Source organism: Parus major, chromosome 7, assembly GCF_001522545.3.
Source record: "Parus major isolate Abel chromosome 7, Parus_major1.1, whole genome shotgun sequence".
Taxonomy (NCBI): Eukaryota; Metazoa; Chordata; class Aves; order Passeriformes; family Paridae; genus Parus; species Parus major.
The window spans coordinates 36323982-36340388 of record NC_031776.1 but is presented as its reverse complement, the minus strand read 5'-3'; the positions used below and the strand labels follow the sequence as shown (position 1 = coordinate 36340388).

The 16407-nt window shown below is 47.2% G+C and overlaps 1 long non-coding RNA gene across 1 annotated transcript; it reads right to left on the bottom strand.

Annotated features, from left to right (window-relative positions):
• Nucleotides 1-6469: 6469 nt before the first annotated feature.
• LOC107207726 lies at nucleotides 6470-14060 on the bottom strand. Its single transcript, XR_001522900.3, has 3 exons — nucleotides 13048-14060; nucleotides 9982-10126; nucleotides 6470-6758 (listed from the first exon to the last, which is right to left on the bottom strand). It is a non-coding gene; the product is annotated as an uncharacterized LOC107207726 (long non-coding RNA).
• Nucleotides 14061-16407: the final 2347 nt, after the last annotated feature.

Below are 16407 nucleotides of genomic sequence, written 5' to 3'. Positions count from 1 at the left end.
AACATTCCCAGCTCTCCCTGGATCCTTCCCTTCTCCAGAGGAATGTCCCTCCAGGTGTAAACTGAGTTTAAAACAAGATGCAAAGCCAGAGAATGCCCAAGGAGCAGCGGGATGTGAAGATGAGCAGCTGGAGCTGGAGGACATCTCGGTGGATCCTCACATTCCTGTCCATGCTGAGATTCCCAGTGGAATTCAGCCCAGGCAGGAGCTCCTTCACCGCTCCTTGGCAGGAAGGCAGGCAGACAAAACCCAGCCTTGCCATTCCCAGCAAGGAACAAATGCCAAGGAAAGTGAGATAATGGAGCAGAAAACAGGGCTGGGGAAGGAGTCAATATTTAATAAATCTGCAATGTGAGAGCGCAGCAGCAGCGAGATGGAGACAGAGGCTGGAGGAGATGCTGGCTCTACCAACTCCCAGAAGATCTCTCCCTGTTTTCCCTGGAATGGAGGGGCTGGAGCTCAGTCCCCAGCTGGACAATGCCAGCCCTTGTCCCCGGGGCAGGAGGACAGCACCGGGCGCTTCCACGTGGGCCCACACACCAACACCCCACGAGTTCCCATTGTTCTCCCACCAAAGAACTCCCCAGGATGCTTAGGCAGGAGGAATAAAACAAATTTTATTTTTTTTTTCAGCTGATTTTAGAGGCCTTAAATGGATTTTCAGAGCTCACGAGATAAAATACAGATCTCAATTTACAGGGCTGATTCACAACTTTTGTCTCCCAGCAAGGCAGGGGAAGGGGAAGGATATCCTAGAGCAGGAGCTGTGCAGTCCCTGGAATTGCCTTTTCCAGAACTTTAAATCACATTTTCCAGTACGACCAGCTCCCTTTAGTGATGTTTCACCACGGTGAGAGCTCCCAGCAGAGCTCCTCAGCCCACAGCTCCCATGCAGCCCGTGCTCCTGGGATGCTCCTTGGACACTGGGACATGAATTACAAAGGCATTCCCTGTGTCCTGTCACTCCAGGCCCTTGTCCAAAGTCTGTTCCCATCTTTCCTGCAGGCTCAGGCATTGCAAGACCACAATCAGGTCACCCCAGAGCTTCTCTTCTCCGGGGACCCAAAAGGTTTTGTTTAATGCTAAATTAAACAAAAAGCCAACGATGCAGGTTTTCCCATAAAACAAACATTTCCCCTTTCCAACCATCTCTGAACATCTCCTCTCCTGCTGCAGACAAGGAGAACAGCAGTTCACCCTGAATTATTCACAGGGCTCCCTTTGGCTGAACCCGGCCGAGAGGGAATCGCTGTGGGATGCAGGGAGCAGAGCTGCTGCATCTTTAATAACTCCTCCAAAGAGCCAGCAGGGATGGAACTGCCCTGTCACCTTCTGGGGATGGCTCTGCTGTGGTGGCACTGCCAGGGCACCTTTTCCATTGGGAAAGGCACATCCCAAAGGCTCTGAAAGGCTGGAGGGGTTGGTCAGAGGGGGTTTGTGGGCAGCTCAGGACATCCCCTGCCTCAGGGCACTTCTGTGTGGGCAGCTGCACCCACAGAGGTGACAGAGCAGTGGAGCTGAGTCACTGCTGAGGGAGCACTGGGGAATGGAAGGGCTGGAGAGCTGGGGCAAAGTTCAGCCTGGCTCCAGGGAGAGCTCAGAGCCCCTTGCAGGGCCTGAAGGGGCTCCAGGAGAGCTGGAGAGGGACTGGGGACAAGGGATGGAGGGACAGGACCCAGGGAATGGCTCCCAGTGCCAGAGGGCAGGGCTGGATGGGAGATTGGGAATTGGGAATTCCTGGCTGGGAGGGTGGAGAGGGGCTGGGCTGGAATTCCCAGAGCAGCTTTGGCTGCCCCTGGATCCCTGGAAGTGCCCAAGGCTGGGCTGGAGCAGCCTGGGATGGTGGGAGGTGTCCCTGCCATGGCAGGGGTGGCTCTGGATGAGATTTAAGGTCCTTTCCAACCCAATCCAGGCTGGCATTCCATGTCTGCAGCTCGGACTCACACTCAGAGGAACTCACAGCACTGCCCTACAACAGAGAGCTCAGGTTTCCCAGCCTTTGGTAGCATAATTGAAGCTCCTTTCCCAGAAAACAGGCCAGGGTGACAAACTGAGCTCCTCTCTGCACGGCACAAAGCCCAGCCTAAGCCCAGGCGTGTGTGTTTAAGCCACGTGCCCGCAGGTGCCTCCAAGTTAGACCTGCCACCTTTTTCAATGCTTCAAAGGAAATGGAGCTGCTGCTAGAGCAAATATTTACAGATGGAGAGCAGTGGCTGCATCCCCTGGCTGGAGCCTGCACGCTTGCATTGCAAATCGTATCATTCAGCCACAAAAGCAGGCCAGGCCGGCAATTACTGCCGGGGATGTGAGGCAGGAATTGAGCGTGACCAGTGGCCATGCAAAGTGCTAAGATGTGTGGCAGAGAAAATGCTTATTCAGAGGGATTTGCAGCAGTGTCCTGGGCTGGAGTGCAGCTCAACGGGGCCGTGTCCATCCCTGATTGCTGCCCCGCTCCTGCCGACTCAGCTCCTCTTTGTTTGGCTTCTCCTTGCTGGCCAGAACAGAGATGCTGCAGTGCACGACTGGGTGGGTGACCTCAGCCTCGGTGCCAAGTGCATGACTAAAATGAAGGCAGAAAACACAATCCATTGTCTTGGCGCTGAAATGCCAGCTTTGTTCCACGTGGAGCTGCTGGTTTGTGGCTCTAACCCCTTCCCTGCTGCCCAGGGCTTTCAGCTGTGCTGAGGTTCCTCAAAATCCCCCTCAAGGTTTCATTTGTGCCTGGCAAAGGCAGAGCCAGCGGGGTGGGGCAGTGCCACGAGACATCCTCCCTGTGCAGAGCATTCAGTTTGGTGTAAATCCAGCCAGAGCTGGGCGTTCCCATCCCTGCTCGTGGTTAAACCTGGAGGGGAGGATGGAGAAATCCTTTTGGCAGGGACAAAAGCATCATCCTCACAGTCCTGACAGGCTAGGGGGGTGTGAAAAGAGCAGGACATGGCCCAGGTGACAGGGTGGACACTCTGGCATGTCCCTGCTGGGAGCCCAGAGCTGCTCAAGCTGTGTCTCACAATCCCCCCTCAGCAGGCATTGAACAATTTTTTGGGAAAAAAAGCTGATTTTTGCTAATTCCAGCAGGTGACACTTGCATCCTACAGGGGTAGAGGTGATGTCCTGCTGGCTGGGAGCTCCTCCAGCTCCATCCCTGGGAGAAGCAGCAGCACACCTCCCGCATCAGGGACGATGCAGGGATGGATGTGGGACCTGAATCCCTCCCTGCTGTTGCTTTGCTGTCAGATTTTCCGAGTGCTTTAACACGGTCCAGGCCTCTCTGGGCTCCCTGGAGCACATTTGTCAGGCAAGGGGGGATGTGAGGGCTCTCACTCCTCACACACGCTCCGATAAAAGCTCTGTGTGTTGGAGGAGCCGCTGCCGAGGACGAGGATTAAAAGCCAGGAAGATGCAAACCCTAGAGGAGCGCACAAGAGGGAATCCTGCTCCCTGCAGGGAGCTTCCATCCCCTCCTGTGACCTCCTGGGATCTCCTGGGATCTCCTGGGATCTCCTGGGATCAGGACAGGTTTCCCTGTGCCCACCCCTTGCCCCTGCAGCTCAATCCTCGCTTTTAGGGATTTGCTCCCCAGCGGTTTGCAAGCAGCAGAGATTTTTGTCTCCTCACCCACCCGGCCAGAGACATCCCTGCCCCCTGGCCATGCCACCCCAGCCAGGTCCTTGTTTGGGAAAAACAAGTAAATAAACACCCAAGCCACAGCAGAACCCGCCCTGGCCAACTCCTCACGCCCTCCCTCTGTGAGAAGTGGCTTCAGAAGAGCCCATGGTTTTTCATGGAGTGGGTGTGATTAATGAACTTAATCACAGGATACTTTGATCCATCTCTTGTTTTTAAGGGATAGTCGAAAACAAGAAGAACTGCTACCCTTTGTGCTTTTGTAATTTTGTTAATTGTGGAAACCTGGGAGACTTTTGCATAGTCAGCACTTGCATTCATTAAAAAATATATTTGCAAAACACAACAACACTTGCTTTCATATTCCAAAGCCAGCGAGCATATCCTAGTTGGCAGAGAGCTCAAAGGAAATTTATGAAGACCCAAAAATCTTGCAGGAATTTAATTAAGCCCTAATCTTGGTAACTCTCATACATCAGATCTGCTTTCCCTGGTGTTGTGTGCAGGCACAGCTGCTCCTCTGTTTATGTCTTGGGGTCAGTTCACAGCAGACCTGCCCAGCTGGGGGTGACCCTGCTGCACCAACTTCTGTCCCCAAATCCTTCAGTCCCTTCTCCCACGCAAACTGAACGTGGAGAAAGGGCCTTTTTGTGCAGCTGGGTGCCCCGGGGCAGTGCTGTGGTCCTGCAGCTGGAGAAGAACCAGATTTGGTTTGTTTGGGGTTTTTTTTGGGCTCAGAGGGGACACAGCTGTCACCTCTCACGGTGACAGGAGTTTGTCACCGTGCCCAGTGCCACCAGGGGTGGGTGGCATGTGCTGTGCCAGTCCCCAGATCCATCACTTCTGCTCTGCCTCTGCAGCATCACAAATAAACCCCAAACCCAGAGGTTTGAGCATCAACAATTCCAAACCATTCCACAAGTCCCTGCATCCCAAATCCCTGCAGCCCCCTGAGAGCAGGAAGCACATTTGGGTGACCCCTCTGCAGGGATGCAGCAATGCCCTCAGAAAGCAGACAGAACATTATGGAAAGGGAGGAAATTTAGACTGAATTTCAAACTGAAACTCTTTTAATTAGTAAACTCTTCGCTGAAAAGCCATTTCCATTGGTGGGGACGTGATTTCCTCATTGCTTGAGGGATTTAAAACCAGACTGCTCTGTGCTCCAAGAAAGTGCTATAAGCAACAGTTCTTTGCTTGTAATGAACTGGAAATACTGGCACGTCTCCATCTCCTTCACATATTTTCCCTTGTATCTTCAGAGGTTAAAATAAATTATCCTGAGATGTAACAGATGTAGAATGCAGCCAGTGACATTCTCCAGCTTTTTTGACTGAGCTCTCTTTCCTCAAGGGAAGGACCGTGGAGCGTGGCCACGTCGTCCTCCTGGGCTTTGGGAGGTGGCACTGGTGACACCTGCCTGGCCACAGGGACCTGGGCTGTCCTGAGCCCTTCCAGCTGAGCTGAGATAAACTGAGCTGAGATAAACTCCCCTGCCCCAAGTGCCAAACACACAGATCATTAGCACCGGTGTTAATGAAGCTACCTCTGGAGCAGTGGAGCTCTTCCAGCAGCCTCCCATGAGCCATTCCCATCCATAATGGGCATCACAAGGAGAAAAGTGGCACAGCTGGCAGCCCCTGAACCCCAGAACTGCCCAATCCTGAACCCCAGAACTGCCCAGTTCTGAACCCCAGAACTGCTCAATCCCTGAACCCCAGAACTGCTCAATCCCTGAACCCCAGAACTGCCCAGTTCTGAACCCCAGAACTGCTCAATCCTGAACCCCAGAACTGCTCAATCCCTGAACCCCAGAACTGCTCAATCCCTGAACCCCAGAACTGCTCAATCCCTGAACCCCAGAACTGCCCAGTTCTGAACCCCAGAACTGCCCAATCCTGAACCCCAGAACTGCTCAGCAGAGAGGGAAGCAGGAGGGATGGAGCTGGGTGATCCATCAGGGAATTTAGATCCTTTCCAGAGAGGAGAAGCCCAGCCCACAGCAGGATTTGGAAGCAGTGAGGTGCAAAGGGGAGAGGGTCTGTGGTGCTTTTCCCACAGAGCTGTTTTACAACAGAAAATCATTCTGGCTTTTTGCTGTTCATTTTTGGGCAGCAGATCCTGGTCAATCCCTCTCCCTCTCCTGGATTCCTGCAGCAGCAATGGAATTACATCTTTCTAAACACGGAGGAACTACTGGCACTCCACTCTCAGTCACTCCTGGGGGTCCCCTGTGCCCACAGAGGTTGTGGATTCCCCATCCCTGGCAGNTTTCTAAACACGGAGGAACTACTGGCACTCCACTCTCAGTCACTCCTGGGGGTCCCCTGTGCCCACAGAGGTTGTGGATTCCCCATCCCTGGCAGTGTCCCTGGCTGGGACAGGGATTGGAGCACATGGGACAGTGGGAGAGGTCCCTGCCATGGCAGGGCTGACACTGAGTGGGCTTCAAGCTCCCTCCCAACCCAAACCATCCCAGCATTCTGTGATTTTTCCAAGATTCTGGCAAGAGAGAACGCTCTGAGTTTCCACACGAGGGAGACCAGGGAGGTGCAGGTACAAGTATTTAAATGACCCATCCAGTGTTTAAGCAGGAGTGGTTAAACAGGAATTATTTGACAATTCCAACGTGTCTGGATCAGGTTTTTACACATCCACACTTTCTCTGGCAGTGACAGCACAGGGAAAGCTTCTCCCCTCTCCCTGAATCAGATGCAGGAGAGCAGCAGGGAAAGATCCCCCAGCTGCCTTTCTCACACCTTTCCTGGGTATACAATTGGATAGAAAATTAAATTAAATATAGAATTCCAAGTTTATTTGGAAATAAAGGATAGGACTGCAGGACTGCATTCTCTGGGAGTTGCTCACTGGCTGGAGATGGGATCAGGGAGGATGGAGGATGACTCAGGAAACAGGAAATAAGATTTATCATATGAAGTATCTGTGAATTATAGGATTATAAGAGAATCACCTCAGGGTTTAATGCTACAGGACATCATAAAATGTTTTTATAAATCAGTTTACTAGTCCTGGGAGCTGGAGGAGGTGTCAGAGCAGGAGGATGTGGCTTGGGGACAGCCAGAACAGGTGTCCTTGGTTGGATTTCCTATGGCATTCCACGACACAGGAAGAAACTGTAACACAATAAATATTTTGGGGGTGAGAAATATAAAGATTCTTGCTTTTTCTACATTAAAAATAAAAACTCATCAGCTGTCTGTGAGGTCAGCAGCCCAGGACTGGAGGTAGGGAGTGAGGCCCAGCCTGTTTGGATGCTGGAAAGGTGCAAACCCAGCAGCATCACAGCTCTGCTGCTTTTACAAACCAATGGTTGCTCATGAGGAACTTCAAAGCTGTGCCCTTTTTTGATGACATAAACAAAACCAGCAGCAGCAGCAGCAGCCTTTCCATTATTTAAACAAGTCCTCAAATCCCTTGGCCCTTTTCCCTCTGTTTTTATTTTTTTTTCCCCTCCTGCAGAAACTTTTTCTACAGAAAAATAAGAATAGCCAGTGGCCAAAGCAGCAGATTTGTGCTTTTGCTCCGTGGCCTAATGGGGTGTCAGGGCTGGCTGCAGTTCTGGAAGTGGCAGCTTTGGCCACTAAAATTTTCAATTTTTTGGATTGAAAACAGCTTTTCCAGGCTGTTTGTTTGGCATTTGCAGCACGCAGCATCCGTGGGATGGGGCAGCACCAAGGCTTTGCTCCATCCCCAGCATCCAGCCAGGATGGGACAGGACATGGGACAGGGGTTCTTCTCCTCAGGTGTGCCCTTGGATTTTGGGCTTTTCAGGGTTTTTTGGGGTAATTTTTCATAGGGAGTTTGGCTTCTTTTAGTTCTGTGTCAAGAAGAATAAAGTTTGTTAGGCTTTTGTTTCTCGTTTTTATTAATATATTAATTATATTATAATATAGTATACTATACTATAGTATATTATATTGTATTTATTATATTACATTATAATTATATTATATTGTATTGTATGGCATTATATTATACTATACTATATTATACTATACAATATGATATGATATAGTATATTGTATTTATTATATTACATTATATTATAATTCTATTATATAGTATATATATCATATTGTATTGTACTATATTGTATTCTATTGTATTATAGTGTATTATAGTATATTATATGACATTATATTGTATTGTATTATATTATATTACATTATAATTATATTATATTATATGGTATTATATTATATTATACTGTATCATATCATACTATATTGTATTATATTCCATTCCATTACATTGTATTATATAGTATATATATAATATTGTATTGTATTATATTGTATTATATTATATTGTATTATATTTATTATATATATTATATTACATTATAATTCTATTATATAGTATATATATTATATTATATTGTATTATATTGTATTATATTATATTATATTGTATTAGATTAGATTAGATTATAGTAGATTAGATTATAGTAGATTATATTACATATTATATTATATAATATATATTATATTCAACTTCCCCTCTTTCCAAGCTGTCTTAAAGGTAAAGCTACCCCATGACATTAGATTATATTATAGTAGATTATAGTACATATTATATTACATAATAATAATAATATATTAATATATTATTAAAAGATTTGGCAGTCCTTTTAAAAGATTTTGGCAGACCTTACAACTCACAACTGGCTGGTTCAAATTGGCTTGAATGGCCCAAAATGGCTCTGAAATACTCAGCTCTTTTATCTTTATTCTTATTTTCACTTCATTAACAATAGAAATGTGTATTGTTTTTCTTAGGGACTTAATGACTCAACACTTGTGAGAGTTCATTGTGGCAATTAGCTAATTACTTACTGCTACTTAAATATCTTTAGAAGAAGATGAAGAAAAAAGGACAAGAGACAACTCCTTAAATCTTCAATCTTGTTTTTTGTTTTCTAAACCAGTTTAAACACTAAACTTTAACTTTTCCACTCAGTGACTTAAGAAAAATTTCTAATTTACACACTCACACTCTTAGTTAGTTTTTCTATTTAACTTTAACAGTTGTTTTCAGGGTCTTATATGAAATCTGGTGCTTTTTTGGATGTCAGAGACAAAGGCACACACTCTGTGCCTCAGACTGGAAAAGGATGGAGCTGGAATTAGGATGGAATTAGGATGGAATTATGAATTTCTGTTCAAATATTAAACAGCACAATCTGCAGGGCTCGGGGAGCAGCTCCTGGAGCCAGCTCTGTGTTCCAGGGACAGCTCCCACTGTCCCAGGCTGCTCCAAACCCCATCCAAGCTGGCCTGGGATACTGCCAGGGATCTGGGCACCCCATGCCAGTGCAGCAAAATTAATTATTACTAATCATCCTGCTATATATTTATATTTATATTTATATTTATATTTATATTTATATTTATATTTATATTTATATTTATATTTATAATCGATATTTATATGTAATACCGATATTTATATGTAATATTGATATCTATATTTGTATTTAATATCGATATTTATATTTATAATCGATATTTTATATTTATTTGTATTTTATATTTCTATTTGTATTTTATATTTCTATTATTATTAATCACCCTGCTTATTTTATATTATTTTCTATTATTTTCTATTATTTTATATTATTTTATATTATTTTATATTATATTTGTATTTTATATTTGTATTTTATATTTGTATTTGTTTGTATTTATATTTTATATTTATTTTTATATTTCTATTATTATTATTAATCACCCTGCTTATTTTATATGTATTTATTATTTATATTTATATTTGTATTTGCATTTATATTTTATATTTCTATTTGTATTTTATATTTATATTTTATATTTATATTATTATTAATTACCCTGCTTATTTTATATTATTTATGTTTGTTTATATTTATATTATTTATATTATTATTATTAATCACCCTGCTTATTTTATATTATTTATATTTATATTATTTATATTTATATTATTCATATTTATAATTATATTTATATTATTATTAGTATTATTAATCACCCTGTTAGCCAAGTGGCCCATGAATAACTCCTGAATTCCCTCCGTGGCTCCCTGCCCAACAATTCCAGCTTTCCCACTGCAGGTGCAGGAGTGGGAGGAGGATTTGGAGCCAGGGGGTCCCAGCTCAGCTGCAGGATTGTTTGGGTTTTGTGTAGCAGTGACTTTGCTGTGTGACATCAAGGAACAAAGGCCAACCCAGCTGAAAGGATTCCCACATTTCAGTTTGTATTTCCAGGAAACTTTTCCCTAATGCCACCTAAAAACAACAAAAGGAGGAGGAGGGCAGCTAAAAACCAACAAGTTTCCCATTTTTAGTATATAAAACAATACCTTTAGAAAAGCTTTTTCTCAATTTGTGATTAAAGACGAGGCTGGGCTTGCAGCAACAGAGGGAATTGTGCACTTGGAGCTCCCAGGATGGATGATGAAAACACTTCCCAGTCCACTTGTGTGATCTTGCCCTCCTCTGTGTCTCCTTGAATTTAAAATTATGTGTTTATGAGGTTAGAAACTGTTTGGCAACTTATTATTTTGCACTCATAAATCCTTTTTCTCAGATCTCGGGGTAGTTTATAAACATGAACGAAGCCACAAACAGCGGGGCAGGGCCTCTCCAATCATACAGGTCCAACGGGTGGGGAGTCAGGAGCAGGGCTTGCCCGGGAGAGGGCAGCTCCTCCAGAGCTGGGGAATTTCCTGGAAGTCACACTGGGACAGATTTTAAAACAAACAAACCAAATAAAAAAGGCAGGACAAGGAAATGAGAAGAATTCATTTTCATAAAAATGCTGTTAGAATGGGGAATTCAGGCAAATTCCTCTGGTGTAGCATTGATGGCAAACGGTGCCAACAGAGTGTCACTGAACCTGGGACATCCTGGTGGTGCTGATCCTGGGACAGGAACACCCTGGCACTGCTGATCCTGGGACAGGAACATCCTGGATTCAGTGATCCTGGGACATCCTGGTGGTGCTGATCCTGGGACAGGAACACCCTGACACTGCTGATCCTGGGACAGGAACACCCTGGATTCACTGATCCTGGGACAGGAACACCCTGGATTCACTGATCCTGGGACAGGAACACCCTGGCACTGCTGATCCTGGGACATCCTGACATCCCATCTGGGTAGCAGGACACTCCTCAGTCCTCACACTGGAAGTACAGCAGGATCCTGCTGTGAGCAGGACACAGCAGGGAGCAACAGGAGTTTCTGCTCCTCCTCACTTCCAGAGGCACCATGATCTCCTCTGGAAGTGAGCCCTGGAGGAAGCAGAATTCTCTGGAGAACACCCCAAAACTCCTGGGGACAGGGAGCAGGACAGGGGCTCTTCTGGCATCCTGTGGTGAGGCTGGCACTGCCTGGGGATGAGAAGAGGCACACACATGAATCCCAGGAGCAGCAATTCCCTTGGAGCCCTGCTCTCCAGAGGTGCCTCTGGATGTGTCCTCCTGCAGATCTTTGGGTGCCTCCACAGTTAAACTCAGATTTAACTCAGCAGAGATGCTGGAACTGGGGTGCAATTCCTTGTTTATCCCTCGTTTTAATTGCCTTTTCATTAGGCAGAATCTGGGCGTTGACAGCATTCAGGAGAGGATTGGATCCATTGATTTCTTTCAATTTGTCACACTCACAGCTTCCCCGTTCTCCTCCTGCCATGGGCCTGTTTTGGTTTGATCTGTTTTTCTGGGGAAGAGCTGGAACCAGCCTGGCAGCACCGACCGGCCACGGGCTCTAATTGGCAATCAGCTGATGCTGAGCCTCATTAAAAGCACACACGACTGTCTGGGTGTAGCCAGGCCTCCCTCCTCTCCCCTCCTGAACCCCTGTGCAGGTGGTTGGATGTTCCAGAGCTAATTAAAAGCCTGCATTTGCATATTCTAGACTGCTTATTAATTATCTGCTTCAAGGCAAGCTGATGTCTGGATACTCACCGTGGTGTTGGGGCGAGCATCCCAAAATAACGCGCGGCTCTACAGGAGGGAGTTGGGAAAAATGGAGATATTTGGGCTATAAAATTGGGGATATTTGGGATATTGGGGATATTTGGGATATTTGGGATGTGGGGGAGGATGAAGGCAGACAGAGGTGCAGCCAGCTCCCATCGTGGTCCCAGAAAGAATCGCTTACACGCTGTCTGTGTGTGCGGATAACGAGATGCAAAGCGGCGTTCCGGCACTTTCCATTCACAGATAAATGCTCCCGCTGAAAGGACGCTGAACCCCGGAGCTCAGCGGAGGAAACATCTGATCCCGACTTTGGTTTGTGCAGGAAAACAATCGGGATTGCCCGCCGGCCGCATTCCTGCCCGCCACACATCCACCCAGACCGGACGGGACGTGGATTTGTCCACAAAACCGGGGTTAGGATCTGCTGCTGTGTGGGATGATCAAAAATCCCGGCACAAAATCCCTTCTCCCAGGCAAATTTCCTGCCTTATGGGAGTACCTGCCCCTCGTGCCAGAAGGTTGGGAGAGCATCTCCAAGGATTTGTGGGCTGAGGTCTGCCAACAAACTGCCAGAGGGCAGGGATGGATGGGTTAGGGTTAGGGGAGAAATCCTTCCCTCTGAGGGTGGGCAAGCCTGGCACAGCTGGGGCTGCCCCTGGATCCCTGAAGTGTCCCAGGCCAGGCTGGATGGGGCTGTCCATCCAGGTGTCCCTGCCATGGCAGGGGTGCAACGGGATGGGCTCTTAGGTTCCTTCCAACCCAGCCCATCCTGGGATTCCATGACTCTTTCCAGAGTTCCCTGCTGGAAATAGGGAGTCAGGAGCTGTGGCTCAAGGAGCTGCAGCACTCCCAAATGCTCCCCAGCGCACAGGGAAATGTTGGATCTAAGGGATGGATCTTCTGGCTGCTCCAGAAGGAGCCACTCACCCTGGCTGAGGCTGTTTTTTAGGAGATGCAGTGTCCATTAACCAGATCTTCTTTTGCCACTGGAATTGTTTCTGTGCATTAGGGGGAATTCTGGATGTGGACACTGGGTGGGTGCTGTGCATGGGAATGGGGAAAATCCAGGATCCATTTCCTCTGTGGCAGCTAATGTAAGGAAGAGGAATCCCACCGTGTAACAGGATAAAGTGTGATTAGAAAAAGAAATGCATTCCTGTTAACACCAACTTGCTTCCAACACGTGGAAAAGCCTCGGAGACGCTTCCATGAGGAGACTGGAGTGGCTGAGGAGAGTGCCAGCAGCCTGAGGAAGCTGAGCAATAATGAATCAAAGCTTTAAGCAGCTGACTGAAGTGGCAGCAGGCTGTGTGTGCAGTGAAAGGAGTTATTAACACAGCCCAGCTTCTCCTGCAGGAATATCCTGACCGATAGGAAGCGTGTCCAGCTGCTGAGCAGAGCTGGAAAACCCCAGCAGGTTTACACGGGGAAGGGTGGGTTTCTCACCTCACAGGAACATCACAGCAGTTCCTCAGCTCCCATCTTGGAATGCTTTCCATGGAATCTGTTCTCTGTTTCATCCGTTCTGGGCCCGCGTGACTCCCACACGGCGTAAAAAACAGGGAACAAATATTCCAGCAAACCACAAAGTAAACGAGAGGGCAGCTGGAGGAATCCAGAGGATCCAGCCAGACACAGAACAAAGCTGGAAGCCTGGACAAGCTGCTTCTGTGCACCAGGAAAAAGCTTCCTGGGAGCTTCCCGAGGGTTTTCAAAGCACTTTGGGGAATACAAATTGTCCTTTCAAACAGCTGTGCCGAGGCCAAGGCTGGAGATTAAATATTATGACAACATTTTGTAACAAAGAAACTGGGAAAGCTGAGTCGGCCCCTCGATGTGGGGCAGGGCAGAGAGGAGGGAGCAAAGGTTTCCTACAAATCCCCCGGATCCATCAGGGATGTGGACACCATGCAGGTGGCTGGGCCTAATGATGGTAACACAGCTGGGACACGGGGGCACAGACTGCTCAGGGAGAAAGAGATTCCCAGATCCAGAGTCTGGAAAAACAGGTTTGGAAACAGCTTCTTTTTATATCATTTCTCTGTCCCCCTCTCCTGCTTCTTGCTTCTCCTTAAGGAATAGTTTGTTCCTCCTTGATATGGGGTATTTGCTATTTTCCTTTCCGTGTTGTTGTTGTTGATTTTCCCATTTCCTGTGGGATTTTCCATTTGGGAATTGTGCTGTGGCTTTGGCTGTGGTGTCACCCAGAGCAGGAATTCTGTAGGTGCTGTTGGACTGGACGTTCTCCACAACTGCTGGAACCTGGGAGGCTCAGCCCACACCAGGTCCTTCCCAATCCTTCCTTTCCAGCTGCTCTTGGATGCATTGTCCCACCACATCCAGGTAAAAAACAGAGCAAAGCTCCACGGGAACGATTCGAGGTGACAAAACCAATGGAAATGGAGGAGCCATCCCTTCATTTCCACACCCAGCTGCTGTGATTGTTGAACCACGTGGGATGAGTGGAGTTAAGAAAAGCCAAAACTCTGGAATTAATGTCTGGAATGAGCCAGGATCCATTACAAATTCCCACTCTGGCCAGACAACATCAGTCGTTGATGGAAGGTTCGCTGCCTTCCTGCACTAATGGCTTCATCCTTCCTTTTTTAAGGCAATTAAACCAATTAATGCCATTCTCGCTCTGATTCATTAAATTAAATTAGGAAGTTTCGATGCAATTAGTGAATTTAGACCTCGGGAAAGACTCTCCATTTTGCCTTAAAAATCTGACAGGAGGTGATTTCCAGCAGCCGGTTCGGGATGGAAAACTGCGGCTGGGAATGTGAGGCAATTGTGCCACCTGCAGACAGCCGGGATCGCTGGAAAATCCGGAATTCCTGAATGGAAAAAGGGAGGGAAATGGAGCAGCCAGACATCCACAATCTCCTCAGCCACAGTCCCGCCGTTTGAAGGTGTTAATCTTAAAGGTCTCCTCCAGCCTTGATGATTTTATGGAATTTCGGGATCAAAAAAGCCCGGCAAAGAAGCTTTGATAACCCCTGTGATAATCATCACAGCTGATTCAAAAATCAGTGTTTTGATGTGCAAAATGTTCAAAAAATATGAACTATCTTCATGGGAAAAAAAGGAACGGTGAAACTTTTGAAGGGAGATTCAGTGTGTTCTTCAAATCAAATTTTTAATAAATAACAACAGTAATTTCTAATTATTCAAATGTGTAATTCAAAATCTTTTAATTCTAACTTTTCACTCCAGCTCCAATTTTAAGAATTGAAACTCTGTATATAAAATATGCTAAAAAAACAATGTTTTCACCCATGCAAGTGAATCTTTGGTGTCCCTAAGTCTTGCACTTTGGTGTTACAGCTGAGGAAAGGAATGCAGCCCCTGAAATTCCAGGCGAGTGGGCAGGAAAATATCACTGAATCATACAGGAAGCTTTTAAGAATCCAACAATGTGTTGGACTTCCAAATTCCTGCCCTTCTCCCAGAATGAGGCACTGTGCTGCTGTCGTGGCTCGCTTTTCCACAAGATCTTTGGGAATGACTCCAAAGCAGGCAGTGAGTAACCCAGGACGGTGACTAAGGCTCGCTCCGAGACGGGTGACTCTGCATATTCCAAAGGTGCTGGCTACAATCCCTGACTCATCCAGGTTATTCCTCACACAAAGGACTTGGAGCTCCTGCTGACCCCACAGTGGGGATGAGATGTGCCCATAAAGGGGATTTTTGGGGGGCAACATCCCTTTGGCCACACATCCCAAAAATCTGTCACTGAGCCATTCTTGCAGAGCCACATTCCCTATGGAACATCCCCAACAATGTCCCTGTTTGCCACCATGCCACCACAAACCCTTATCCTTCATCTCCTCGGTCACAGTCCCTTAACCCTCCTCGGCCAGTTATTAATTAGCATTCTGGCTTCTGTTATGTTAATGATTCTCTTGTTCCTCATGCTAATTTTGTGCCCACTCCTTCTCTTGTTCCTTGGGTTGTGATCTTTTCCCTTGCCAGAATTCCCTGATTTCACCACAGTGGCTGATGTGGGTTTGTTGGTTTGCTCCTTGCCTCAGGGGCTGTGCCAGCTGTCCCTGTGGCCCGGAAATCCTGCATTCCCTGGATCCACTGCCAGTGGAAAGAAATCCTTCCTGCTGAACTTTGTTAGCCTCACCTACAGCTGCCATCACTGGAGGTGACAAGCCCTGAATTGAACAAGGCGGTTCCACCCACTTTTTTGTTTTTTTGTGATTTGTTTTCCCGACGCTTGCACATCCCCGGGAGCTCGCTGCCTGCTCTGCTCCACTCCATCGCTCTTCTTTCATCTGCCTTGGAAGCTGCAAAGATCAAACATCACACAACATCCTTCCTGAAGGAAAGCTTTACATATCCCACTTTTCACAACAATCGGGAAGGGCCCTGCTTCATAACCCCCTTCTCCCTGTAGCTCTCTGGGAAAATTGTTCAGTATTTCCAACTTGTTAACTGGTTTTGATTTTTTAACTCTTGCTCTTGACACGTCAGGACGAACTGCCCACCCGCGATCCCCTCAGCCGCACTCCCCGCCCTCTCCCCCCTCACACCCACGGCGACGACGCAACTTGTGTCCTCAGGCCACTTTAATTTCGATTAATTAAAGCGACAACCGGGGTCAACACAAGCGCTACCATCCCCCTCAGCCACCGCCGCAACATGGCGGTGCGTGACGTCACGGCGCGATCGTGACGTCACTGGCGCAAGCAGCGCCCCCGCCCCGTTCCCGCCTTCCCGCCAGCGAGGCCCCCGCGAGGTCCCCGCTCCGTGGGGCTGCCCCGAACAGCGCCTGCCGCCTCCGCCGCCGCTCCCGGC